Source organism: Hemiscyllium ocellatum, chromosome 33, assembly GCF_020745735.1.
Source record: "Hemiscyllium ocellatum isolate sHemOce1 chromosome 33, sHemOce1.pat.X.cur, whole genome shotgun sequence".
Classification (NCBI taxonomy): Eukaryota; Metazoa; Chordata; class Chondrichthyes; order Orectolobiformes; family Hemiscylliidae; genus Hemiscyllium; species Hemiscyllium ocellatum.
This window is the reverse complement of record NC_083433.1, coordinates 48,726,400-48,754,113: the sequence shown is the minus strand read 5'-3', so window position 1 is coordinate 48,754,113 and position 27,714 is coordinate 48,726,400.

Here is a 27,714-nt window from a genome sequence, read left to right as displayed (position 1 = left end):
TCCTACTGCTCTCGAATCCACATTCGTGGAATCATCCTCTGCCACTTCCACCACCTCCAGCAGGACTACACCATCAAACACATCTTGCCCTCCCGTCCACTGTCAGTATTACATGGGGACCATTCCTTCTGTGACACCCCCATCACCCTGAACACTTCCCCACTCCCCCCATGACACCTTCCCATGTAATTGCAGAAGGTGCAACACTTGCCCAACCACCTCTTCGCTCCTCACTGTCCAAGGCTCCAGTCGCAACTTGCAGGTGAAGCAACATTTCACTTTACACTTTCAATCCAGTCTCCTGTCATTGCTGCTCACAATGCAGTTTCCTTTACACTGGGGAGACCAAGCAGAGACTACTTTAAGGAACACTTTCACTCTATCTGTAGGAATAATTCTGACCTTCCCATTGCTTCCCATTCCAATAACGTACGTTGCTCTCATGCTGACTTTTCGGTCCTGATCTGCTGTAATGTTCTGATGAAGCACAACCCAAGCTGGAGTAACACCTCCTTTTATACTTTGGTACGTTCCAGCCTGAAGGAGTTCATATTCATTCCCATGACTTCACAGCCTGACCCCATTACCTCTGTTTTCCATTTTTCATGCATTGTGCTGGCTTGTCTGTGACTTGTTTATCTTGCACTCAATTGAGAGAACTTATTTCTCCCATTTATACTTTAATTTACACCCATTTTATATCTGTTTCCCTTTCACCACAATTAAAAGCTTATTCCTTTGTGGCATTGCATCTCCACATGCTCTGTTTCCCATCATCCCTCATCCACTTTTGTCAAGGGATTGAGGAGTTCTTTTCAGTTCTCAATAAGGGTCACGCGGGCCTTGAAACACTATCTCTGTTTCTCTTTCTCCACAGATGCTGTAAGACACGCTGAATTTCTCCAGCAATTTCTGGTTTTGAACAGCTTTAAAGATGTGTGTCAAAGCCGCCCAAATGCCCTGTCCAACATGAAGCACCATACACTGAGAAGTGAACAATAACGCAAGATGTAGAAATTCATTGTTTCTGAAACGACGTAAGACTGGCAGCATTGCGGCTACAGAGATCTTAATGAAGACCATGAAGAGAAACAGAGGGAAACACATTCAATTTAAACACCAAAAGTGGCATGTCTGAAAGGGAAAAGATTCAGATGAGTGTTAGAATTAGAATTTCTATAGTGTGGCAACAGGCCCTTTGGCCCAACAAGTTCACAGCGGTTCTCTGACGATTAAATCAAACAGACCCATTCCCATATCTTACATTTATCTCTGACTAATGGACATAACTGAACACTATGGGCAATTTAACCAGGCCAATGCACCTAAGCTGTACATCTTTGGACAGTTGGTGGAAACCGAAGCACCTGGAACAAACCCACTCAGACATGGGGAGAATGTGCAAACTCCACATAGACAGTCGCCGGAAGATGGAATTGAATCTGGGCCCGTAGTGTTGTGAGGCAGCAGCGCTAACCACGGACCCACGGTGCTGCCCGGCGGGGCAAGTTTAGGGGTTTTGAGAATCATGACAATTAAGAGGTGTGACACCATGGACAAACGCTCAGAAGAATGAGAATACTTAAATGGAAGTGTTACCACATCAGTAACCAAAGTAGGTCATGGGGTGATGGGTGAATGGGTCTCGATGTGAACTGGGGGACAGATAGCAGAATTGCAATGCAGAAATTGCAGCTCAAAACTGGGAATTTATGTGGTACTTTCGATCACAGCTGGGCAGAAGGCGAATTGTATTAAATCACAATCTGTTACATTTTGCCCAGGATAATCCCTCAGTCTGTCATTCCCATTAAGCTGATCGATGTTTCAGAGACGAGTTGGTGAATGCACCAATGGCAGAACCATATGTACCTAAAAATGATGACAATCCATTTAAAGCTACTGCACTTGACCACTGTACTTTCATTCCAAACAGCAGGACTGATATCTGAGAGAGAGGGCGAAATGAATACAAAACAAACAGATCAGATAGAAGCTCTACAGTTCTGCCACATCCAGTCAGAAATGCAGTTGAACTATGAAACAACTGACAATAAAAGAGGATTCCACAAATATTATTTAAAAACAAGATTGTTCAATAGGAGTACGGCGTCACTGGTTCGGTCATCATTTATTGCTCAGATATTAGTTAAGAGTCAACTACTTTGCTGTGGGTCTGGAGTTACATGTGTCTAGAGCAGGTATGGATGGTAATACCCTTCCAAAAACGGCATCAGTGAACCAGATGTGTTTCTCCTACAATCAGAAATTGATTCATGATCATCATTACACACTTAATTCCAAACATTTGTTGGATCTGAATTCCACCATCCACTGAAACATGATTCGATCTCAGGTCACCAGGACATTACTGGCGTTGTTAAACTAACATCTCAGCAGTTATTGCTGAGGCTATTGCTCTACCATTCCTCGAAAGAATGGAACCTTCCTGTACATCAGTGTAAAAGACAAGGATGCAGTGTCTACACCATCCTCAGCCAGAAGTGTTGCTTGAATAATGCCCACAGAATCACAGATGCCAGTCTTCAACCAATTCGATTTGCCACACGTGACATGAAGAAACAGTTGAATGCAGTCAATACGACAAAGGCAATAGGCCCTGACACCATTCCTGGAACAGAACAGAAGACTTGTGCTGCACACCAAGACGTGTCACTGGGTACACTGTTTCATTCCAGCCAACTCTAACATCTCCCTGGTAATGTGGAAGATTACTCAACTATGTCCCGTCCCCTAAGAGGGGAATAATTACAATCTGACCAATTACCACCCCCTCAGTCCTATCACGACAGTAAAATTGGTGAGAGTTCTTCCTGACAGAGCTGTCAAGCAGTACAGAAATAATCAGCTCAGTGCGGTTTCTCATAGTTCCTCATGTGGAGATGGTGCAGTTGTGGAAATGCCACTGGACTACTAATCCAGACCAGGTAAAAGCTTTGGCAGCTGGTAGAAGTTAGAAACAATTAATAAAATATCGAGATGTAAAATCTGGTGTCAGTAATACTGACCTTGAAGCCCATGTCAATTGTCAACATAAATTTGCTTCCCCAGTGTACTTTCAGGAAGTTTAAAGTCTGGTTGAAGATTTGTAGCTCGGGTGTCCGTTGTTGTGGTTCTGTTCGCCGAGCTGGAAGTTTTTGCTGCAAACGTTTCGTTCCCTGGCTAGGGAACATCATCAGTGCTATTCCAATAGCACTGATGATGTTCCCTAGCCAGGGAACGAAATGTTTGCAGCAAAAACTTCCAGCTCGGCGAACAGAACCACAACTTTCAGGAAGTGAATCGTCCCTGATTTCCTGGTCTGGCCTAAACGTGATTCCAGATACACAGATATGTGGTAAACTTTTCAATGGTCTACGAAACTACCAAGCAAGGCCTTTGTATCAAACTGCTCCAAGGTCTTAAAGGATAAACCTGGACAGAACCCCCGGAACCAGCCTCTGTATTGGAAAAGGGAACGGGATTCACAGTCCTGTCGATCCTGCAGGAACGTCTTTCCTAAAATCTGAGAGTTTGTAACAACTTTTACAGAGCTTTCCCACAGACTGCACAGAAACATCAGGAAAGGAGTAGGTCATATAACACATTGAACCTTCCCCACTCTAGGTTTTGGCCAAACATCTCTTCAATTCACTTTTCCCACATACTGCATTATCTATATCCGTTGAACTGATTAACTGTCGGGAAGAAAAAATGAAATAGGAACTTTGGTCCATCAACTTCGCTCTCTCTTTCAATATAATGATGGCTGACCATGTATCCCCATCCCAAACTCTTGCTTCAACTTCATCCCTTTAGTGTCTAGAAATCCTTATTTATTTTCAGTGCCTTTGCTTCCACAGCCTTATGAGGCAGAGAATTCCCCAGGGTAACCAGTCTCTGAGTGCAGACATTTCTTCTCATCTCAATGCAGAGTGACCTGTTTGCATCTAATACAGTGGGTCCCTTGTTTGAGACGTTCTAGCCAGGGGAATTATCATCCCTGCTGACAACCTGTCTCGCCATGAGAGTTTTATATATGACACGAGATCTCCACTTATTTTCATAAACCCGATGGAATACAGGCCCAGTCGCCCCAAACTCTGCTCCCACAACAAGCCTGTCATCCCAGAGATTAGTCTGATTATCCTTCGCTGCTTTCCCTCAATGTCAGGTTTATCCTTTATTAGGTAAGGAGACCAAACGTGCACACAATACTGCACAACTTTCCAGATGGGAACTCACCAAGGCCCTGTACAGCTACAGTAAGACACCCTTACTCCTGGACTCAAGTCCCCTGGAAATGAAGGTCAGCATATTAATTATCTTCCTATATGCTTTCTGTTACTGCTCTCTTTGACTGGTGTACAAACAGATTGATATCCTTTTCAATGATACAGCTCCCCACTTGGTGGCTCTATGTACACTGAGCATGTGCCAATCTCAATTCCAGTACTGACTTCTGGTTTCAGAATTCACTGCCCTGCATGGACCTCAGAATTTGGTGAAGAAATCAACAAATGTATACACAGAAGAGCAATAGGTTTACATTAGTTCTTTTTGAAATGCTAGCCTGTTATTCTATGTTTCCAACCAATGTGCTCAATGTCACGTCTATCCACATTGTTCTTCAGCTGACAAGTATTTCCCCATTCCCTCCAATTGTCTCAATCATCTTTGAACTTCTTTACATCCTGACCACCTACTCACAATCTAAATTTGGCGACATCAGCAGATTTGCAAGGATTACATTGAATACCCTTGAACAAATGTTTGACATGCTTTCTGAATAGTTGGGTTGCAAACACAAATTCCTGGATTATCATACTAGTCATTGCTTTCCACTCCAAAATATATAGAACTGTTTTTGCTTTCACGTTTTCCTTTCAACTCTCCCATTCTCACCATGCCAGGAAATTAGATCCAGCTGTTACACACTGTTATGGGACAGGACAGACCTCCTCAAATCATTTCAAGGAAGTAGCGCAGACCCAACATTTGTTCATTGATTTAAGCAGGTGTGAGGTGGATATTCCAGAAGTGACGCGGCTGAATGAAACACATACAGAAGAGGATGGCAGACAGATTAACTTAACCATCTGAAAAATCAACAAATTATCCAAATTTAATGATGTTGTTCCAAGTACTTGATACAATCCCCATACACACACCTTGGCAAAAATGAAAGGAAAAATAAACCCCAGGTTCTTACAGGAGAGATGTCAGAGTGAGTCTTTGAGTCTGGTAGCTTCACGACAGGCTGCCTGCTTTCAGCAAACAGCAACTCTGCGAAAAAGCACGCCAAACAAACCAAAGCAGAGGGTCTGCGCTGGGAGAACTGGCCACTTCCCTTTCCTCAGAACAGAAGAACAGAAGGACTAGGATCAAGAGTAGGCCGTCTGGCCATTCGAACCTGCTCTGCCATTTAATAGGATAATGGCTGACTTATTCGTACACTCATGTCCACTTACCCATGCTCGCACCGTATCCTTTATTTACTTCATTCTTCAAAATACCTTAGCTTTAAAAGCATCAACTACCGCACTGAGCAGGCGATTCCATAGAATTAGAACACTCTGGATGAAGAATTTCGTTCTCAATTCAATTTTAAATCTACTTCCTTCACCTGCCAGTGGAAACATCCTCCCTACTTGTATGTTATTCATTCCCTTCATTATTCTGTATGTTTCGATAAGGTCCGAACCCCATTCTTCTGAATTTCAATGACTATCCTCCCAGTATACTCAGTCTCTCCTCATAGACCAACTCTCTCAACTCCGGATTCAACTCAATTAAACTCCTCTTGACCCCATCCAGTGCCAGTACATTCCATCTCAAGTAAGGCGGCTTAATCTTCATACAACACGCCAGGTCTCGCCTCAGCATCACCCTGTACAACTGCAAAATATCTTACCTGCTTTTAAATCCAATTCTTTCAACAATGAAGGACAACATACCATTTGCCTTCCTCAGTACTTGCTGTATCTGCAGATCAAACGTGCAGAGCAGCATACTGCAGAGCAGCATACTGCAACGTTTTACCATTCAAGTAATAATCCTTTTTACTGGTACTCCTAACAAATAGGTGAATTCACATTTTCTTACATTGTATTCCATCTGCCAGACGTTTGCTACTCACTAAAAGTATCTGTGTTCCTCTCAAAGGTTTCACCGATCTTTGCACACTTCACTCTGCCACTTATCTTCGTGTCATCTGCAAACTTTGACAAACTCCGGATGCTCCCAACACCACATCATCTCTATAAGTTGTGAATAATTACAGCCCCAACACTGATCCCTGAAGCACGCCACTAGTCACTGATTTCCAGATATGAACAGCACTCATTTAAGCCAACAGTTTGCTTCCTGTTAGTCAACCAATCTTCTATCCATACTAATACTTTACTCATAACGCATTTATCTTATGCAGCAGCCTATTGTATGGCACCTGTCGAACACCTTTTGGTAACCTCGATATATCACATTCACTGAAGCCTCATTGTCTACCTTGCTCATAATGTCTTCATAAATTTCCAAAAGCCTTATTAAGCATAACCTGCCTTCAGGAACCCATGCTGTATCTGCGCAATGGGCCGATTTCTGTCAAAATGTCTTCCTATTTCTCCCTTGACAATACACTCAAGCATCTTACCCACTCTGCAGATTAAACTAACTGGTCTGTAGTTCCCCATCGTTTATCTACCAGCCTTTTTAAACAGTGGCGTCTCATTTGCTGTTTTCCAATCAGCTGGAACTGCCCCAAAGTTCAGCAAATATTTAGAAAATTATCACAATTGAATTTGATATTACCTCCGCTATCTTTTTAGTATCCTGGAATGCATTTCTTCAGGATTTTGTCTGCCTTTAAATACATTAGCTTACCCAACACTACCTCCTCCGTAATAATGATTGTAAACATGTCCTTACCTACCCTCGTCTCTTTGTCAATTACTTTCATGTTACTAGAGTCCACCATTGGGATGATCGATAAAAAAAGCCTGCTCAATGCCTCGGCCATTTCACCCTATCCTATAACTAAATTCTCCATCTCATCCTCTAAAGGCCCAACATTTACGTTAGCCACTCATTTTCATTTTATATATTTAGGGAATCATCTGCAACCACTTTTCATATTCTGTGCTCTTTTTTTTCTTGTGTTCTATCCTACTTTTCTTTAAAGCTCTTTCCGTGGCTTTCTGCTGAGTATTAATGATTTTCCAATCTTCTAGGTTCCTGCTTTTCTTGGTCACTTTGCATGCCTTCTCTTTAAACTTGGTAGCCTCGCTTATTGCTTCGACACCCGATGCAGATTACCCCTTTTCTTAGAGTCTTTCCTTTCCACTGAAAATACTTTTTTCTAGGGACTTTGATAAATTCCTTTGAAATCCTCCACTGCTCGTCAACTCTCCCCATAAAGTTACCAGTCAACTTTAGCCTAGTCCTCCCTCAGTCTGTTGTAGTCTCCCTCGTTTAAGCAGAGGACCCTGGTATTTAATTTTATCTTGACACTCTCCATTTTAAATGTAGTCATACTGTGATCATGCCTTTCAAGTTGATTTCTAACTATGAGGTCATTCATTATTCCTATCTCATTACAGAGGACCAGATCTAGCATAGCTTGCTACTTCTTGTTCGTGCTTTTATTTTAGAGCAGTCAAACCCAGACATTTCGGATTCACTGCTTTTAAGACACCTTTGGAAAAAAAAGACAAGGACAGCATGGCCTTGTTAAAGCTTTGGCATTTTCACAACATTAGACTTGGGACTTCATCAAAAAGTTCTTGAAAATCCCGATTCATTGTATCTATTGCTTCGCCATAATTTATTTCCCAGTCGGATTCTCAAATATGATTCATCTTTAATAATTTGCCATTGACCTGATCCATGTTCATTACTTTCACATTAATTTTATTCTCAAAGTTCCCTGGCAAAGCATTCATTCTAATAGACTGTTGTATTGCGTGACTGCTTCTTTGGTGCTAAACAGACTGTAATTACCTGCTTTCTCCCTGCCTCCTTTAGAAATATTGGGGTTATATTTGCTGCTGTCAAATCTGTCAAAACCATCAGAAATTTGGAAGACAGCAAGCAAAGTATCCATTATTCCCATGGCCACCTCCTTTAGGACTCAGAGATAAAGATTATCAGGCCATGGAGATTTATCGGATTTCAGTCCAAATATTTTCTCCAAAACTGTTTATTTACTGATTTGCTTGTTTTTTTTCTCAGTAGCCCAAGAATTGCTTGGAAGTTTTTAATTTATTTCTTTCATGAATGCAGAACTGAAGTAGTTACTTCATTGTCTGCAATTTTCCTGTTCTCCATTCACTGGATTTGGACTGTAAGGAAGCTACAATTATCATCTCCAACATTTCATCTTGATATATTGCATTTTGAGAAGCTTTTACGTTTCACGCTTGTTTAACGTAGTCTTCCAAAAACTATTACTTCCTGTCTTAAGCTGTTCAATGATTGACCTTCCACAGCCATGCAATCACAGTAGCATAGCCTGTGTAGCATCAAAATTTAAGCACGATCTATATTATTACAACTTTACTACATCAGTCCCATAGCAATGAATGGTTTGACACTTCAAGTGCTCGGCCAGATACTTTTTAATGGCTGTGAGGTTACCCGTGATAGCTCTCCCCAACCCCCACCCCCACCCCCTCAGGAAGTGCAATCTGAACCCCATCACTCTCTGGGTGAAAAACAATCTATGAATCCTCTCTAAACCTTAAATCCTTCCTTTCAAACGTGTGTTGCCCTCTTCTTGGCCCTTTGACTGAAAGGAACAGCTGCTGTCTATCCACCCTCTCCATGCCCCTCCTAATCGTATCCATTTGAATCACGTCCCCCTCGGCCTTCTCTGCTCCAAACGTAAACAAATAGAGCTTATGAAAACTCTCTCCATAGCTGATATGCTCCATCCTAGGGGGCATCCTGTTGAATCTCTGCACTCCCTCCAGAATAATCAAATCCTTCCTGTAATGTAGCTCCCAGAACCCTCAAATTTTATTCCATCTTGGCCTAAACTAAGTGCTACATAGCTGTTGTAATCTATGTCTCGATGAGTGAACGCTGTGCCGACTGTTTCCACAGATTTCTTACGTAACCTTTTATCCTTCCCCCTTATATTCACAGATGTGTGGAGAAGGACCCTCTGAGCTTCCTGGTGTGCTGCCATTCATTGTATATTCTCCTGTCTGGTTCCTTCCTCCAAAGTGCATCACCTCATATTTATCAGTTTTGTATCCTATCTGCCATTGATCCATCCATCTGACTATTCCATCTGTATCTTCTTGTAACAAAAGAACTTCCTCCTCACTGCCAAACACCCAGCCAATTTTTGTGTCAAACACAGACTTACTTATCACGTTGCCACTCCCCCTCCACATTCACACCTACATCATTTACAAATACCACAAATAATAAGGGAGACAGTACTGATCATTGTGGTGTATCAGGTGACACTGTTCTCCAGTCACACATACAGCCTTCTAACACCACCAATTTTTGCAAAATTTTCTCTAACACTGATCTGAAACACCCTGGTCTATAGTTCCCTGCTCTATATCTCCCACCCATCCTATAAAGGGTGTTCTCCATTCTTCGGGAACCTTACCTGTGACCAGATTCGATTTAAACATTAGCATCAGCGCCTTTCATTCCTTGTCTACAACAGCAGCCTGAGATGTAACTGATGTAGACCTGGGGGTTGGTCCAGTTTTATACCAGCCAAAACCATCAATCCTTGCTCACATCTTACATCAATCTGTTCAAGAGCTTCCCAGTCCATCTTCTTGAATTCTGTACCTATTTCTGCCTTTTTCCCAAGTAAATAGACGTGAAGTTCTCATACAACAATCAATCAGCTTTCTCCAGTTTCAAACACAGATTCCCGCCTTGATCTCAGACAAAGTCTCCTCAGCAGGCCATTGTACCATCTGAGAGATTAATCATGAGAATGCCCATTCAGTATATGTGATCAATATTTTACTTAGATCAAGACATCAAAATTGTACAGGTACAATCCAGGTACACTCTCAACAATTCTCTGTGTTACTAATGCAGAATTTCTTTACTTCCAGTAGGAACAAATCACTGCAGAAGCTGAATCTGTACTGAAACCAACACATGCGAAAGATCACAGTTAGTCAGACAGCATCGTAAAGAGAGAGCAAGCTGATACTTTGCGTCGAGCTGATTCTTCATCGTCTGTTTTCGGATTCCCTTTAAAGCAAGGAGTTTAAAGGGGCGCAGTACTGACACCTGTGGCACACCAGCGTACACCGTACACACCAACAACGTTCTACCACCACCTATGTTCTCCAATAGTTTCTCTAATGCTTACCTTCCCCTGTTTGCATATGTTCCTCCCAATGCACTTTGCTTTAATGTTTTCTGATAACTTACTGTGTGTGCTGATTAAAAGTCTTCATGAATATCTGACTGCACCACGTTCACTGATTCGTCATTGTTTACATCTTCGAGAGATATCTTCAAGAATAAAATTGTAAATTATAACTTCCCTTTCATACACGCAGAACAACTCTCCTGAAATTTGTTATTATTTACTCAGTGTTCAATAAGATTTTCCTTACAATAGGTTGCAACAGATTTCCTACTGTGGTTGCCAACTAACTGGACAGAAGTTCTCCACTCTCCATTTCTTCCATTTGTTAATAATTTGAATGCATTTATAACCTTCTGAAGCGAATACAGAAAAATACAGTGGTCCCTATTGCAATCAATATGCATATTGCTGTTTTCTCTGAAATTTCCGCTTGGATTGCATCTGATCTGTCAGAATTATCAATCCTCATGCTACCTCTGATTCCAAATACTACCCCATAACTGTATATGATGATTTTACTCTTTAGTTACAATGGTCCCATGACGACTTCGTATGTCTGGGAGATTTTCTGGATCTTTCTCTTTGAAGAGAGATGCAATGTCACTGTTTCGCCTCCTTGTCATTTTTCTGTTTTCTACAATAAATTCTTGTATCCACACATTCGCTGTGCTACATTTGATCTTGGTTTCATTTTCCTTTCAATATCAACAGAAGCTTTTCGCTAGTATTTACAAATAACAATGAAAATCACAGCACAGGAACTGGCCCGTCAGACTTCCAAGCCTGTGTCAATCTAGATCCTCTATGTTTACCTGTCGCCTATTTCCTAAGGTTCTGTTTCGCTCCGCTCCCTGCCCATTCACGTATCTGGCTGGATACGTATTAAATGACGCTTTCGTCCCCGCCTCTACCACCTCCGCTGGGAACGCATCCCAGCACCGACAACCCTCTGCACAAAGAACTTTTGTAGCATATCCCCAATAAATTGTTCCCCCTTCATCATGAATTCTTGACCCCTAGTAACTGACTCCCCCACTCTGGGAATAAGCTTCTAGCTATCCATCCTGTTTACACCACTCATGATTTTGTAAACCTCAATCAAGTCCTCACTCAACCTTCGTCTTTCTAATGAAAATAATCCTAATCTACCAAACCTCTCTTTATATGTCGTTCTCTCCATCTTCGGTAACATTCTGTTGAATATCCTCTGCGCTCTTTCCAAAGCATCCAGATCTTTTCAGTAACGTGGCAACCAGAACTGTCTGGAATATTCTGAATGTGGCTGAACCAAAGCCCTTTACAACTGTAATATGGTCTGCCTTCTATTTTACGCAATATATTCCAACTGATTCCCTCCTGTGGGCGACGAGTTAACTGGTCTGTGGTTCTCCACTTCTTTAATTGTTGGAATGCAGGAAGGAAAGTATATTGTATGCCTTGTTGATCATTCTATCGTCCTGCTACTTTCAGCGAGCAATGGACCTGAACATCCAGATCTCTCTGTACATCAATTTTCCCCAGGGCATTTTCCAGTTACTGTATAATTCCCTCTCGAATTGGATCTTCCAAACTCGATCACCTCACATCTGCCCTTTCTCCACCCAACTCTCCAATCTAGCTACATTCAGCTTTGTTCTCTGACAGTCCCCTCAACTTTCTGCTAGTCTACCAATCTTAGCGCCATCTGCAAACTTGCGAATCAGACCCCTTATACCTTCCTTCAGATCATGTAAGTATATCGCAACAAACAGTGGTCCAGTACGGATCCTTGTGAAACACCACACAGAACAGGTGTCCATTTTGAGAAACTCCCTTCTATTACTACACTCTGTCTCCGGTTGCCCAGCCAGTTCTCTAATCCATCAAGCTACTACACCATGGATCCCTGCAACTTCACCTTCTCCATCAGTCTATCTCATCAAACGCCTGACTAAAGTCCATGTATATGACATCTACAGCCCTTTCTCTACTATCAACTTTGTCATTCCTCAAAGAATTCTATTATGTTTACTAAGATGTGACCTTCCCTGCACAAATCATGGAAGGTCTCGTGTGGTTTCCGACTTGTTTTACCCTGGAGTCATACTGGTTTTATTTCTAAAGCGGGACATCATAAAATGCCACTGTGATTGGCTGCGTACAAATTGAATGTTGTTTTGAACAAAATACAATCCATCCACAAATATAAATCTACAAACGCAAATTAGTCCCTCAGATTTATTGGTGTGTCTGTGCGAGAGATGCGGATTGTGTGTGTGTGTGTGTGTGTGTGTGTGTGTGTCTGTATGTGTGTGTGTGTGTGTGTGTGTGTGTGTGGCGGGGGCGTGGTGGCATGTGAGTGAGAGAGAGGATGTGTATGTTTATTTCCATGTGTGTGAGCGAAAAGGGTGTGTGCGTGTGTGTGTGTGTGTGTGTATGTGTATGTTTAAGGATGAGAGTGAGAGTCTGTGCTCACGTTAAGACACAGACAAATTTGTCAGATCCCTATCCCCACACACACCCAGCCCGTGGTTTCAGAGCTTCCATGCTCGGCAGCCTCTGCTCCATTTGTTGTTCATGTTACAGACCCTGATGCTGTAACTACAATGCCCATGGTCCATCCAAATTCGGATCACCAAATCCTCTGGGCTCCCTGAATGTCTGAGGTTGCTCACAGCACAACCTCCAGCAAACTATCCCCATCCCCTTCACTAACTTTTCAATACAGAAGACAGATTTCCCTCCACTAAAAGTATGATATCTACTCCGTTATACTTATACTTCAGGGTCCTCCTCGTGTTTCTGACTGCGCGATCAGCTGTGAGGGACAAACAAAGGCGTTCAGTGGACAGGCACAGACCAAGTTTTAAAGACATGAGTCAGAGATGCTGAAACTCCCTGTACAACATGGAGCACCACTTGGGACACACCGGGAAGTGAGCAACAGCCCGAACCACAACCCCCTGGCCATGGAGCACCACATGGGATATACCAGCAACAGTCAAGCGCACACACCGCTGTCCAACATGGAGAAGGACGTGGGACACAACCGGGAAGGGAACAACTGCCCTGCACACACACACACACACACACACACACACACACACACACACACACACACACACACACACACACACACACACACCTCTTCATGAAGCACATCAAGGGACACATGAGGAAGTGAACAACGTCACAGCACACACTCCCCTGTCCATGGAGTAACACATGGGACACAGCGGGAAGTGAACAATTGCCTGACATACACCATCACATTATTTTTGAACTTAAAAATTCCAGTATTCGATACACAATCAAAACCCAAAGCCAGAGATAGATAGAGATGGACAAAGATATTCACATTAAAGATAGAATCGGACAATTTATATAGGAACAGAGCATGTTGTTGAAATATGAGGAACAACCAAGGGAGTGGGTCTAAGTGGAGCAGTGAGACCTTGGTGGCTCAATTCGGAAGAATGAGAACATTGAATAATATCATTGCCAGATCAGCTCAGCAAATGTGTTCCACTAAATGTTGAATTTGAATCACAGAAGAAACACAGAAACTATAGACTGGGAACAAGTAAACAACCCAGTATGGAGAGCAGCGCAGCTTATGCCAATATATTGCTCAGTAAACTGGACTATGTGCCCAGCATGGGGAGCAGTGCAGACTATCCAAGTGTTTTGCTCAGTTTGCTGGACTATCAGGCCAGCATGGGAGCTTTGCAGACTGTGCCAGTGCATTGCTCAATAAACTGAACTATCTGCCCAACATGGAAGCTGTGCAATCTATCGCAGTGCATTTCTTAGTAAACTGGACTATCTGCCCAGCATGGGGAGCTGTGCAGACTATCCCAGTGTTTTGGAGAGTTCGCTGGACTATCTGGTCAGCATGGGGAGCTCTGCAGACTGTGCCAGTGCATTGCTCAATAAACTGAACTATCTGACCAACATGGGGGTCTGTGCAATCTATCGCATTACATTTCTCAGTAAACAGGACTATCTACCCAGCATGGGGAGCTGTGAAGACTATGCTAGTGTATTGCTCAGTAAGCTGGACGAGCTGCCCAGCATGGGGAGTATTGCAAAACTTTGCCGGTATATTGCTGCTACATTTGCACTATGTAACTGACTAATACGGGCTAATTTGCTGCCCATACTGCTAGTGACAGTAAATGGGCTCGCACAGATTAATGTCTCTGTATCTTCATGCAGCAGTTCAAGGCAAGGGGTTTTATGTGTGCACGTGTACGTCGTTCTGGAGCTGTGTGAGCTGTGAAAATTATTGTCTAAGAGAGAGTACACATAGAGGAAATCAGGTTAAATGTGAACAACTGTCAGGGCTTGGTAAAAGGAACAGAGAGAGATAGTTCATGGGCAGCTGTTAATGACGTGCTTAAGAATATTGAAGTGAAGGCATTGCCGGACCCAATAGCTTTATAGATCATTACGCATAGGAAAGATGGATGGATGGGGAGTTCTGTGTGATTTCAGATATGAGCTGTGGAGTATTGACTCAGAATTGTTTCTGCAGGTTTGCAGCTATGAGTGTCTGCAACAGACGAATGCCATCTTTAAGACTATTTCACAGGTCATGGTTCAAATAGCAGATGGGATGAGCCAGTGAAGTATATGCTGGAATTATCAATAGTTGCAATTAGGAATGGTCAGGGTGTAGTGTCAGGATTTGATTCATGACCAAAGGGATCAGCACTGTTGTCATTTGTCTGTTTCAGCTTCAGATATTGGCCGGGGATGAGATGGAATCAGAGGAAGGAAATGCAGTTTGTAACCAGAACAGAAGATAGTGACCGCAATGCTTTCAATATTTAGATAGCAAGTGCAGTGATACAGCGAATCATGGTTCACAGCTGAAAGTGAGCAAGTCAACATACCAACCCATGAGTAATATTGCCAGAAGCAAGGAGGGAGAGATTGAATTAACAATTTAGTAGTGGTTTGTTAAGTGAATATCTGGATTCAGAGTCTTAGCAGGAACAATAACAGTGGCAAGGAGAGTAGAGTGATGAAAGATCAGTATTACTGTCAAACATGATTTATAGAATTAACGACTGAACAGTGAGACTTACCAGGTACACTAACAAAAGCCAGGATTGGATAATAAAATTATCGTATAATGTGAAGTGTATGTTTGATCCGCCACGAAAATGACCTTCGATCATAATATGTAGAAAGATACCAAACATCCCAGTATAAACTCCTGTCCATTCGTGGGACATTCCAGCCTAATGTTCTCACATTGTGATCCATTGTTGAAACAATCCAGACTCTTGTGCTCAGACTCTGATCCTTCCCCCCGTCTCTCTGGAGCTGCTGATTCCTGTTAACATTGTCGGCGATGCTCCCACTTTAATGTGGGATAACACATTTAATGGAGCCCACTTATCATTAAAGGATGGAAACCGTCCACTGGGGTAATTGCCACTCATGGAGACTAACATTAATCACAGTCACTGAACAAACAGGACCAGCTAACCCCTTCCTGACATCACTTTTCATATCCCAATAAAAGGGAACATTTACTGGGTGAGGGTGGAATGGATGGGCGTTGCTTAGGGATGGACCATAAATGTTTCAATCTTCTTATTGTTTCTTCCATGTATGAGGGAGTAGTGCCAGAACACTGCAGGTCTGTGTATATTACATACTGTTCATAAAGGGCGACAGTGAAAGAGTGACAGATCAGCTGCATAAGGTAACTGGTGGGGTAATTTCCAGAGCAAATAAACCAGTGTACATATTTATTGTCCATTTACTTTGTGTAATGTTGCTCCTGGTTTTATGTGCACTGTTGTCAAATTCTTCCATAACCTTGGGACATCATTCAGAGCATCGAGACTGCTGCGCAGGAACAGGAGGAAGCAATTCTGTCCCCATACCCCTGTTACAAAGGGACAGAGAAGGCCATTGAGCCTCTCAAATCTGTTACAGAGGGACAGGAGGAGACCATTCTGCTTCTTGAGCCTGTTATGCAGTAACCATCATGAAGGATAAAATAATGGGAATCAATTTAAATGGAGAGAGATTGCAGAACACTGTGATACAGGCGGTTTCTATGTTCCTGGGACATGAATCATGTGAAGTCAGTCTGCAGATGCAGCAAGTCATTTGGAAGGTAAGTGGAATGATGCTGTTTTGACAAAAGGTTAAGGTTTAATTGCAGGAATGTTTTACTGCATCTGTACAGGGCATTGCTGAGACCAGATCTGATGCACTGTGTGCAGTTTTGATCCCCTAACACTAAAATAAAAGGATATAATTATTTTTGAAATTTTCAAAGAGGTTTCCCTTTTCTCATTCCTGGGATGCCGGCCTTTGGTAATGAGGGATAATCAGTTCCGATCTTAGCCTAGAAATAGTATTGAACCACCATGACTTTCAGAAAAGTACATCAGCTGGATGCATATTATCTCTTGTCAGGGAGACTAAAGCTAGAGAATACATTTGAAGAAAAAGATGTATTGATATCAATACACATACTATGAAGACACCTACCAATATTTACAAATTACACAGACACGTGTAAGCATATCATCAAATTATAAAGTGGGGACATTTTTTGAGATTGAATGGAATTGTGTACAACAAGAGCAATGACGCACCTGCATATCATCCATAATCAGGTTTTCCAGAGAATGTTCCAGGAGAGCACACATGGCCCAGTTTGGTGTTCAGTTGACAAAATTGTATGTTCCAACGCAGAAAGGGAGAAAATTGTTCCCTGCCTGGGAAGCAACAGCCGATTGATCCCTTTCTCTTACTTTGTTCCACTAGATAGCAAAGTATCAGTCGGTAAAATCCCTGAGTTATCTTTGCCACTTGTGATGGATTCCTGGTGAGGATTCGTTGGGATTTCTCCACTGCCTGAAACAAAGGGAATTCAGCCAAATCCAACTGTTCCAGAAAGAAATCCCACTACCAGTGGCTTATTTGAACAGAATAACTTCAAAGGCAGAATAACATTTGGGGCACTCTGTCATTTTACCATTTGATATGAGTACAACGTTCTCTGTCTTACATTTTTTTTCTGGAAAATGACCTACTCTGAGAGCGATATCATTGGCCACATCATTAAACTGGTTACATTTAAGATTGGTGTAACCAGTGGAGGAGTGGGACGGAAAAAGAAACAGTGACCCTCCAACATTGGCTGGACCACAAATGAGAAATTTTCAAAGGGCTGTCCAAGTGGAAATTCCATCCCCAGAATTTTGTGGTGCCTGAATGTTTGCATTTATTCAAATTTGTATTTGTTGACATTTGACAGAAAAGTGAATGTAGAAAATGGTATACAGACAGAAAAGGGCTGGGGAGATCACAATCACATGGCCCATAATCTTTGTGCATGGTGGAGCGTTGACAACGTTTCTAATGGCACACTCCTGCTGCTCAGTCCTATGTTCCTCTGTTCCATCCAACCACTCACAGCTCCTGCCATGAGCAGTTGGAGGCCACTTGCTCTAAATACCTGATCCACAGTAATACAGCACCTCATTCAGTCCCTCAAGACTGTCACACACACACGGTTTAGTGTGGGTTGGAAAACGGCATTTGGAAATCCAGGCTTGGTTCGAGAGACTGCTCTGGTTTCTTTGCACAGTGTCTTCTCTCTGCAACTTGTGCTTTATTTGTTGGTCATAATGGAGGCCCATATCTCACCCAGAGATGACTCACAAAATACTTTGCTCTGTCTGATTACAATGTTCAATAACAGAACGTTCAGGAAAATTACAATAATTAACTTTGTAATTACAGAATATGAGGACGTAAGGAACCGGATCAGCTAATTTGGACCGTCAAGCCATTGTCTACCATCATGGCTGATCTACTACTGGCATTAACTCCTTTCTAATGCGCAATTCTTCACATCCCTTAGCTGACTGACAGGTCAAAAATCCATCTACCTCCTCCTTAAATACTTTCAGTGATGTAGCTCCCATAACTCGCTAGCCCAGATAATTCCTGACATTGATTACCCGCTGTGAGAGAAAAAACATTCCCTACACATACATCGTCACCTAATTGATATGAACGTGAGGTGAACACAGGGGCTCAGTAAACAGTGAATTTCTTTGATATCAAGTCAGTATTTGACTGAGGATGGCATCAGGACCACGCACTTATTTGAGCTGAATGGAAATCAGGTGTAACCTCCCACTTGTCTGGGTCTTTCAGAGCACAAAGAAAGATGCTTGAGGTCGGTGGCCAACAATCCTCTCCGTCCCGGGATATCTCTGCAGGAAATCCTCAGGTTAGCCTCCTCAGCACAAACATCTTCAACTGCTACATCAATGTCTTTCCCCATCATAAGATCTGAATAGGGATGATGACTGAAGATCACACAATATTCAGAGATTTTGTGCTCCCTCCGCTCCTGAACCAACCTGTGTCCATGTGCAGCAAAACCTGGACAGCATTCCGTTTTGTGCTGTTAAAGTGTCGGTAACATTCATGTAACAACGCTGCCAGACACTGCACATTTCCACAGTTAATAGAGGAGCTCAATCAGCATCCCAGGCTGGTTACACACTGATATGTGGAAGCCATTGAGCCCGTGGAAACGACTGAACAAGAAGAGGGACAGCCCATTCAATTCACCTGCCTATTCCGCAGTAAGAGAAAGGGCCTGTTCAGTACATCGAGCTGATGAACAGGAACAGGCAGAACCCAATCAGACCCTTAAACCTGTTCCATGAGACCAGGAAGAGGCTATTCAGCCCCACGACATAGTTATACGAAACAGGAGGGCGTCATTGATACTCTAACATGACAAACCAATGAAACTGAGACTGCATTGATAGGGGACTCCATGGTGGTAATCATGGTTCCATTGTTTGTAGAACGTGTGCTATCTTAACATGGTTTGCTGGCAGTGAAGAGGGAAACCAAATATTTTGTGTAAAGTCTCAAGGAGGCATCTTCTATCACTGAGAAGACACTCCCATGTGCTCTATTAGGCCAGAAACTGCTGGGAAGAGTTAACTCTTTTATAATGACGGTACAGTTGCTGCTGTCGGGATTATGGATCGCATGACGTTCATTGCAGGATCCCGCAACAATTGAACTGTATGAACGTTGGGAGAGTTTTTTTTCAAAAGCCTGAACCTCTCTCTCTCTCTGGAACGAAATAGGAAGTGGAGGTGGTTTGGTGGAACGTTCTCAGAGGCTCTTAAACTATCGAGAATCATGTAACCCGAGTGAAAAAAAACATGGAATTTATCACCGTAACAGTGTCTGTTTAGAACATCATAAGTGATTGTACATCCCCCTTAATGTTCAATGCAATCACCTTATTCTCTCACTGAGCTTCACTCACTGTTCACGTTGCCATCATCCCAGGGATTCGTCTGGGGAGACTCGAGGGAAAGTCTATCCACAGTACCCCAAATACTGCCTCAACACACTCAGCGATGATCACAATAATCCGTTTGTCTCACTTAGACTTCACCGTTTCCTTCCTGTCTTATGAAACGCCATTATTTCTCTATGCACGATGACTGACATGGAATTTATCTGTTCCTTGTATCTGTACGTCAGCATCAATAAAGCCAGCATCAGAGTTGCCTATAGAGATGTGCATCACACTCGGGGAGAATTTCAATGAGATCGTTTACACCTAAAGGATGTAATGATCACTGTGGGACATAGGAAGTTTATGTTGCATCTGCAATTCTAATTCATTATATAAAAATAACTGAACTCACATCAGTGTGTAATTGTTTCAGCCAGGAGCTGAGTCAACAAGAATGGGAACTCTGTGAAGGAAAAGCATAATTGTTTTGTTTGTATTACCTAAAAATGTATGCAAGAAAGAAACGGGAATACACAACAATGGTAACCCCATCCAAGGGCTTCGTGATAAGATGCTGTGAAGATAGACAGTTAAACTCAATCTGCCTGTAGAAACAATAGGTATAAACATCTGTTTCCCAATTTTACAGAAACGCAGGAACAAACCCCAATTAAACAAGTCTTAATGATAACATGCTGAGAAGGGGGGCACAAGTGGAAGGAGTAAATAATGGTTAGGCAAGGATGTGCCCACAGCAGGATAAGGTCAAATGGCCTTAAGAACAGGAATGAACATGTTTTTTCACAGACAAGATTGGATTAGATTAGATTACTTACAGTGTGGAAACAGGCCCTTCGGCCCAACAAGTCCACACCGACCCGCCGAAGCGCAACCCACCCGTACCCCAAAATTTTCCCCTTACCTAACACTACGGGCAATTTAACTTGGCCAATTCACCTGACCCGCACATCTTTGGACTGTGGGAGGAAATCGGAGAACCCGGAGGAAACCCACGCAGACACGGGGAGAACGTGCAAACTCCACACAGTCAGTCGCCTGAGTCGGGAAATGAACCCGGGTCTCAAGCACTGTGAGGCAGCAGTGCTAATCACTGTGCCACCGTGCCGGGCACCAAGATCGGATAAGACACGAGATAAACAGGAGTAATGGGTACCGGTCTTAGGGAAGTGGAGGATGTAAACAGGGGGGGATACAATGAAATAAGAAAAAAAAAGGAACCAAATTATATAAATATCGAGTATTTGTTGAATTCAGTGTGTTTTGTCCTTGCCTTGTGGGCATCACACCCACTTGCAAGTGTGAAATAAAGTGTATTACTGATTCAGATCTTGTCTCGGACTGAAATTATTGCAGTGCGTGAGCTTTGTTTCTCACATCACCTACCTGAATAGAAATGAGCTGTAGAAATACGGGAAACAGGTAGAGGAAGGGAGCTATCTTTACTTTTGTTCTTCTCTCACAGGATGTATGCAGCCCTGGTCAGGGCAGCATGTTACGCCAATCTTAAACTGAGTGGCTGGTTCAATTGTTCCACAAGACAGTAAAGAGTAAAACACATTGCTGGGGGTGTGCAGTGTTACAATTCAGAATAAATCCTCCTGCTTAATTAAAACCTGCAACACAGAAAAGATTTATCCCATGCAGTAATGTGTGATAATTCTAGAGTCTAAGAACTATTTAAAGTAAAACATTAACAACTTTATTTCTTAAAGTATTACAGAGAATAATAATCAAACGAATATTTACAACTTCTTCCTCTAACCTATCTTTGACCTTCCCCCTCCACAATATGAGTCCGATAAGACTCTCCTAATTAAGATTTCCAAAATAAAACTTCTTATCACAAAACTAGGAAGCTTTCGGTTCTTCTCCATAGTCCTGTCTTCTTTTCTTCTGGGGGATTCTGCTTCAATAGTTACTAATCAATGACTATACTTTTAAGGGAACTATTTTTCAGGCAGTCTTGGTGCTGTCAGTAGTTTATAGGTGAAGTACACCCACATGTTCATCACTGAAACCTGACTGGGGAAGGTTGACACATTGACTTACCTAAAGGACTTCAGGCAAGCAGGTGGGCTTTTATAACAAATGATAATGGTTGCTTTTAAATTCCACCACTTTGCTTCATGAGATGTCAACAGACTATTATTCTGTGGCTCTAGACTATGAGTCAATGACTTGACTACCCTAAACTGTCTTACTGTACATGCAGGGAACACGTCAAACATCCTCAAGAGCAATTATTTAGTGACGGACATGTGATTAGAAGGCACTTGAAACTGTTGCATCCAGGTTGAATTTAGGCAAAAATCGTGGTTCATTCAGAAGTTGCACTGAGACTGCAGACGAGATTGAGATTTCATGATGGTTGTTTTGGACAGGATTGGTGAGTGGGGAGGGCATGGAGATGTAAATCCGTGAAGGACAAAATGGATTATGGAGTATGAGAAAATTCTGTGTCCTTATCGCTTTTAATGAGTAATTTATAAGTAGTAGTTTGATAGTTATAATTTATAAGGAAAGGATTTTTTGTTTGGAACTGAAAACATTGACTTGCACTTTCCAAAATTTATATATCATGAGCAGAAATTGAGTTCAACCCAGTTTAGTAGACAAATATAATGACTTACCAGGAACACCAACTATTGCAAGGATGGGATAGTAACCACCTTGAATAATCCAAAGGATATCCAGGATCCGTGATGCTAATGATATCCAAGCCTGAGAAAGCCAGTAAAGACCCGAGGATAAACTTCTGTCCATTGTTGGGACATTCCAGTCTAATGTTCTCAGATTCTGATCCATTGTTGGAACATTCCAATCAATGGTTCTCAGATAATGAATCATTATTGTAACGTTCCTGTCTAATACTCTCAGATTCTGATCTCTCCTCCCGGTCTCTCTCTCGAGCTGCTGTTCCCTGTTAGTGCTGTCAGTGATGCTCCGACTCACATTATGTGATAGCACATTGAACAGGTCTCATTTATATTTCAACCATGGAAACTCTCCACTGCCATAATTAGGATCCACTGAGATTGATAGTAATCATATTCACTGAACAAATAGCTCCAGTTAACCCCTTTGAATTCAATAATGATTTTATTAAAATTCAAAAGAACTTGTAAAGTTTACACATTTGGCATGGGATATGTGTGGGGGGTGAACAGGAAGAAATATTTGAGATGGTAGATTGATTGAATGTAATCATTCAATCTGCCTTAGATATGGCAGTAACGTCAAAGAATTGTCAGAACTTAAACACGTTTCTCGGTTTATAAATCAAAACATATAATCTGTAACAGCTGTTCAGTGATTATAATTTCAGTAAAATATGTAGAGAACTTTTCTAGTCCATAATCTGACAGAAAATTACTTATGACAACATGAGTGATAACAGACAAAATGGCATGGATGTGTTAACAGAGAATATGATGTGACACACAATTCAGATGGTTATTCAAGGATGAGAGAGGGCAGGTAAGGGTCATGCTGTTAATGTTATCGATGTCAATCAACTGTACTGAAGTAAATTTCAATGGATTTCAATTGCAGTGTGATTATGATATTGGGGCATGGCTGCTGAGAGTGGAGGGAGGGAACATGATATTTCCCAGCAATCAGTATTAGAATTTTATTCTTCATAAATATGAAAATCAAATTCAAAGATGCATCTCCAATGAGGAATGAGGAGAGCCAATATTAACCATACAACCAGAAGACATTGGAACAGAAATTTGGCCATTAGACCCATTGAGCCTGATCCGCCATTCCATGATGGCTGTTAAGCTTCTCAACCCCATTCCCTCACTTTCTACCTGTAACCCTTGATCCCCTTTATAGTCAAGAACCTATCTGTCTCACTCCTAAATATACTCAATGACCTGGACTCGACAGCCCTCTGTAGCAGTGAATTCCATAGATTAACCGCTGTCTGGCTGAAGAGGTTTCTCCTTATCTTTTTTCGAAAAGATCTTCTCTTCCACTGTCCCCTCAGGTACTATTCTCTCCTACATTGGATACATCTTCCCAAACTCCCCTCTGTCCCAGGTCATTTAGTGTACTGTAATTTTCAATTAGACCTCCTAACATCTTTCTGAATTTTATCAAATACAAAACCAGATCCCTCAAATATTTTTTGTATGTTAAGCTTTTATTTCCTGGTACCATTCTCGTGAATCTCTTTGGAAAACGCTCCAGGACCAGTGCATCCTTGCTGAGATATGGGACGCAAATCTGCAGACAATAATCCGAATGTGGCATGACCAAAGCCTTGTAGAGCATTAGAAGAACATCTCTGTTTTTTTTAAATATTTAAGCCTTCTTGAAATAAATACCATCATTGTATTTGACTGCCTAACTACTGACAAACTGCAACTTTACCTTTCAAGACTCCTGGACTAAACTCCCTAGTCTTTTTGTGCTTCAGACGTCTGAATTTGCTCGTTATTTCGAAAATAGTCTATGCCTCTATTCATCCTGGCAAAATGCTTTCCCACATTTTCCCACATTATACTCCATCTGACACTTCTTCGCTCACTCTCCAAACCTGTGAAAGTCCTTCAGCAGGTGAAAATGAGGACTGCAGATGCTGGAGATCAGAGTCAAAAAGTGTGGTGCTAGAAAAACACAGCCTGTCAGGCAGCATCCGAGGAGCAGGAGATTCGACGTTTCAGGCATAAAACCTTCATCAGGAATGTGGGATGGGCGGAAGGGGGCAGTGTGTCCACAGCCCCCCACTGTTCTCCATGAACACCCACGTCTGTGCCCTCAGCCCCTGACTGTATTCCATGTACCCCCACGTCTGTGCCCTCAGACCCTTACGGTACTCCAGCTACATCCACAGCTGTGTCCTCAGCCCCCCGACTGTCCATCTTGTACACCCACGGCTGTGACCTCAGCCCCTTAGTGTAATCCCTGTACATCCATGGCTGTGCCCTAAACCAACTACTGTACTCCCTGTACACCCACGGTTGTTTCTGCAGCCCCCTAATGTCCTCTTTGTACAAGCACGGCTGTGTCCTCAGACCCCTACGTACTCCCTGTACAGCCCCAGCTGAGTTTCCAAATTCCAAACAACGCCAGCTACAAGTTCGCTGATGACATCACTATAGCAGTACGAATATTAAACAACAAAGTGTCAGAATGTAGAAAGGAGATAGAGAGCTTGGTGGCATGGTGTGTTGATAATGACCTCTCTCTAATCACGAAAATGTAAAGAACTGATCATTGACTTTCGGAAGAAAGCAGGGGAATATTCCCTATCTGCATCAACCGTTTGAGGAAGTGCATGAGCATGAAGTCCCTCTGAGTGATGATAACTCACAACCTGTCGTGAACTTCTCACATAGGTCCGACGGTCGGGAAGGTTCAACAATGCCTCTCATTCCTGAGGTGATTCAGGAAAGTCAGCATGCCCTACTTCGACAGATGCACCATTGAGAGCGTACTGTCCAGGTGCATAACAGCCTGGTATGGCAACTGCTCTACTCAGGATCGTTAGAAACTACAGAAGGTTGGGTGCACAGCTCTGACCAACAAGGACCCTAACATCCCAACCATTGATTCCGTTCACATGGCTCGTTGCCGCAGAAAGGCTGTCAACATCTACCCCAGATTACTGAAGGAAGGGAGAGAGGAAATAGCTGGGGATTACCAGATATCTTTTTAGCATCCTTGACCACGGCTGAGGTCACGGAAGACCGGAAAGTTGTTAATCCCTTGTTTAAGAAAGGTAGTAGGGATAATCCAGTCAATTATAGACCGGTGAGACTGATGTCAGGGGTAGGGAATCTGCTAGAGAAGATACTGAGGGATAGGATCTACTCTCATTTGGATGAAAATAGTCTTATCAGTGATGGACAACATGGTTTTGTGCAGGGAAAGTCAAGGCTTAACAACTCAATAGAATTCTTTGAGGAACTGACAAAGTTGATTGATGAGGGAGATACTGTAGATGTCATGCACATGGACTTCAGGAAGGCGTTTGGTAGGTTTCCCCACAGTCGGGTTATGGAGAAAGTCACATGGTGCGCTAGCTACGTGGAGAAATAACTGGCTGGGCAACAGGAGGCAGAGAATAGTTGGGGAAGGGAGTATCTCAAAAGAGAGAACTGTGACCAGTGGTTCAATTTAAGGTTTTTCTGGAAAGATACATGAATGGGTAGGGAACAAAGTGATTCAGATCCTTAGAAAATAGGCGACAGGTTTAGATAGAGGATTTCGATCGGCGCAGGCTTGGACCACCGAATGGCCTGTCTTTGTGCTGGAATGTTTTGGTCTAACATTATCAAAGACCTATCACACCCCAGTCATGGTCTCCCACAACCTCTTCTATCAGGCTAAAAGATATGGAAGCTTGAAAACACTGAGCAGCTGCTTCATTAAAAGTTTCTTCCTGACTGTTATTAGACTGATGAATGTACTCTCTAATCTCAGATAATGCTGATCTTGTTCATGTTGATCTCGCCTCGCGCACGTCCTGTGCAGCGTAACCTGCATGCCTCTCAGACATGTTTTACAGCCATTGTTCTGTATATTCTTGCTTACTATGATCACCCTGTACACCTTGGTACAGGTCAAAGTAAATACTCATCTTCCTCCCCCCAGCTCACCCCGAGCTCTCTCTGGTCCTCGCCCCCAGCACCTCCCATTTCCCATCCCCAGCTCAATGTATGCTTTGTATCTCACTATTTCTCTCACACTGTCTGTTTCCTTTACTCTGTCTTCTCTTTCTTTCCCTAAACTTACTATCTCCCCTTCTCCCTGTCCATGTGACTGTTTCTTTCTTGTTTTGTTTCATTTCTCTGTTTTACTGACTGCCATTCTGTTTCCCTCGCTGTGTTCTCTCTCTCTTTATACGTGTCTGTCTAGTTCTCCCTCCTTGTGATGGTGATAGCTTCTCTATTCATTTGAAGCATATGATGGCTCTTTGGTTGGATGTTGGCAATATTGATTAAATTTCAATTGTTGTCAAAGCAGCAACCAGAACTTGGATATCCATGTAATAGCCACTTGCTACATCTAAATATTTTGGAACTGCCTTCTCTCAGTGCTCTGTATACTGGCAACTGAAAGCATTCTATTCAGGTGCATAATAGTGTTACGGTGACAGCTCTTCCCAGGACCATAAGAAACTGCAGACGGTTGTGTTCACAGCCCAGACATCCATGGAAGACAACCTTCCATCCATTTGCATTTCTCATTGTGAGCGAAAGGCTGGCAACATCAAATATCTCTCCAAAACCGGTAATGATCTCCTACAACCTCTTCCAAAAGGGAGAAGATACAGAGGCTTGAAAACATGGACCAGCATGTTCAGGAACACCTTCTTCCTTACCTTAATTACACTGACGAATTGAAATCTCTAAGTTTTCAAATAATATTAATTTTGCGAAAGTCGATCTTGCTTTGCACACCTCCTGTGCAGCTGTCACCTTGAGTGCCTTACTCTGTGTAAGTGCCATTGAGGCTCAAGGTCTTCTCAAGGGCAATCAAATGAGTGAACTAATGCTGGCCCAGCCATCGATACCTATTTCACCTTGATAAATTTAAGAAGATGACGACGCTCAGCGAAGATAGACAAGTGGGATCAAATCGCTTTAAACGTAATCTTAGATATATACAGGTTTCCCTCGATAATAGAGTGTTCCTACAAAACCTTTCATAAGCTGATATGGTGTAAAGCGAAGTAGCATTAATTTATGTGGGAAAAAATAATCTTTTTTGGTAAAAGTGAAAATCCTCTTCGGATTTCTTTTTGGTTAGCGAAAACAGGACGTAATGGAGGTTTTTTGGAAACTGAAGTGGCAAAAAGCGAAGTTTTGAAAAGCGGGATATACATGTACCGGCATGGGCATGATATTCAGGAAGATGGGAAAAGTTAAAAATAAATGTGGTGAATCTCACATTTTATTTCCATCCCAGCTGATTATCATTCCATTTGTTTGTTCTTTTTCTTCTATCTCTTTCTTTCTCTGTCGATTTAACCCACTCCTTCTCCCCTTCAAAGCAGACTTCCCTGTAACCAGCATCATTCACACTA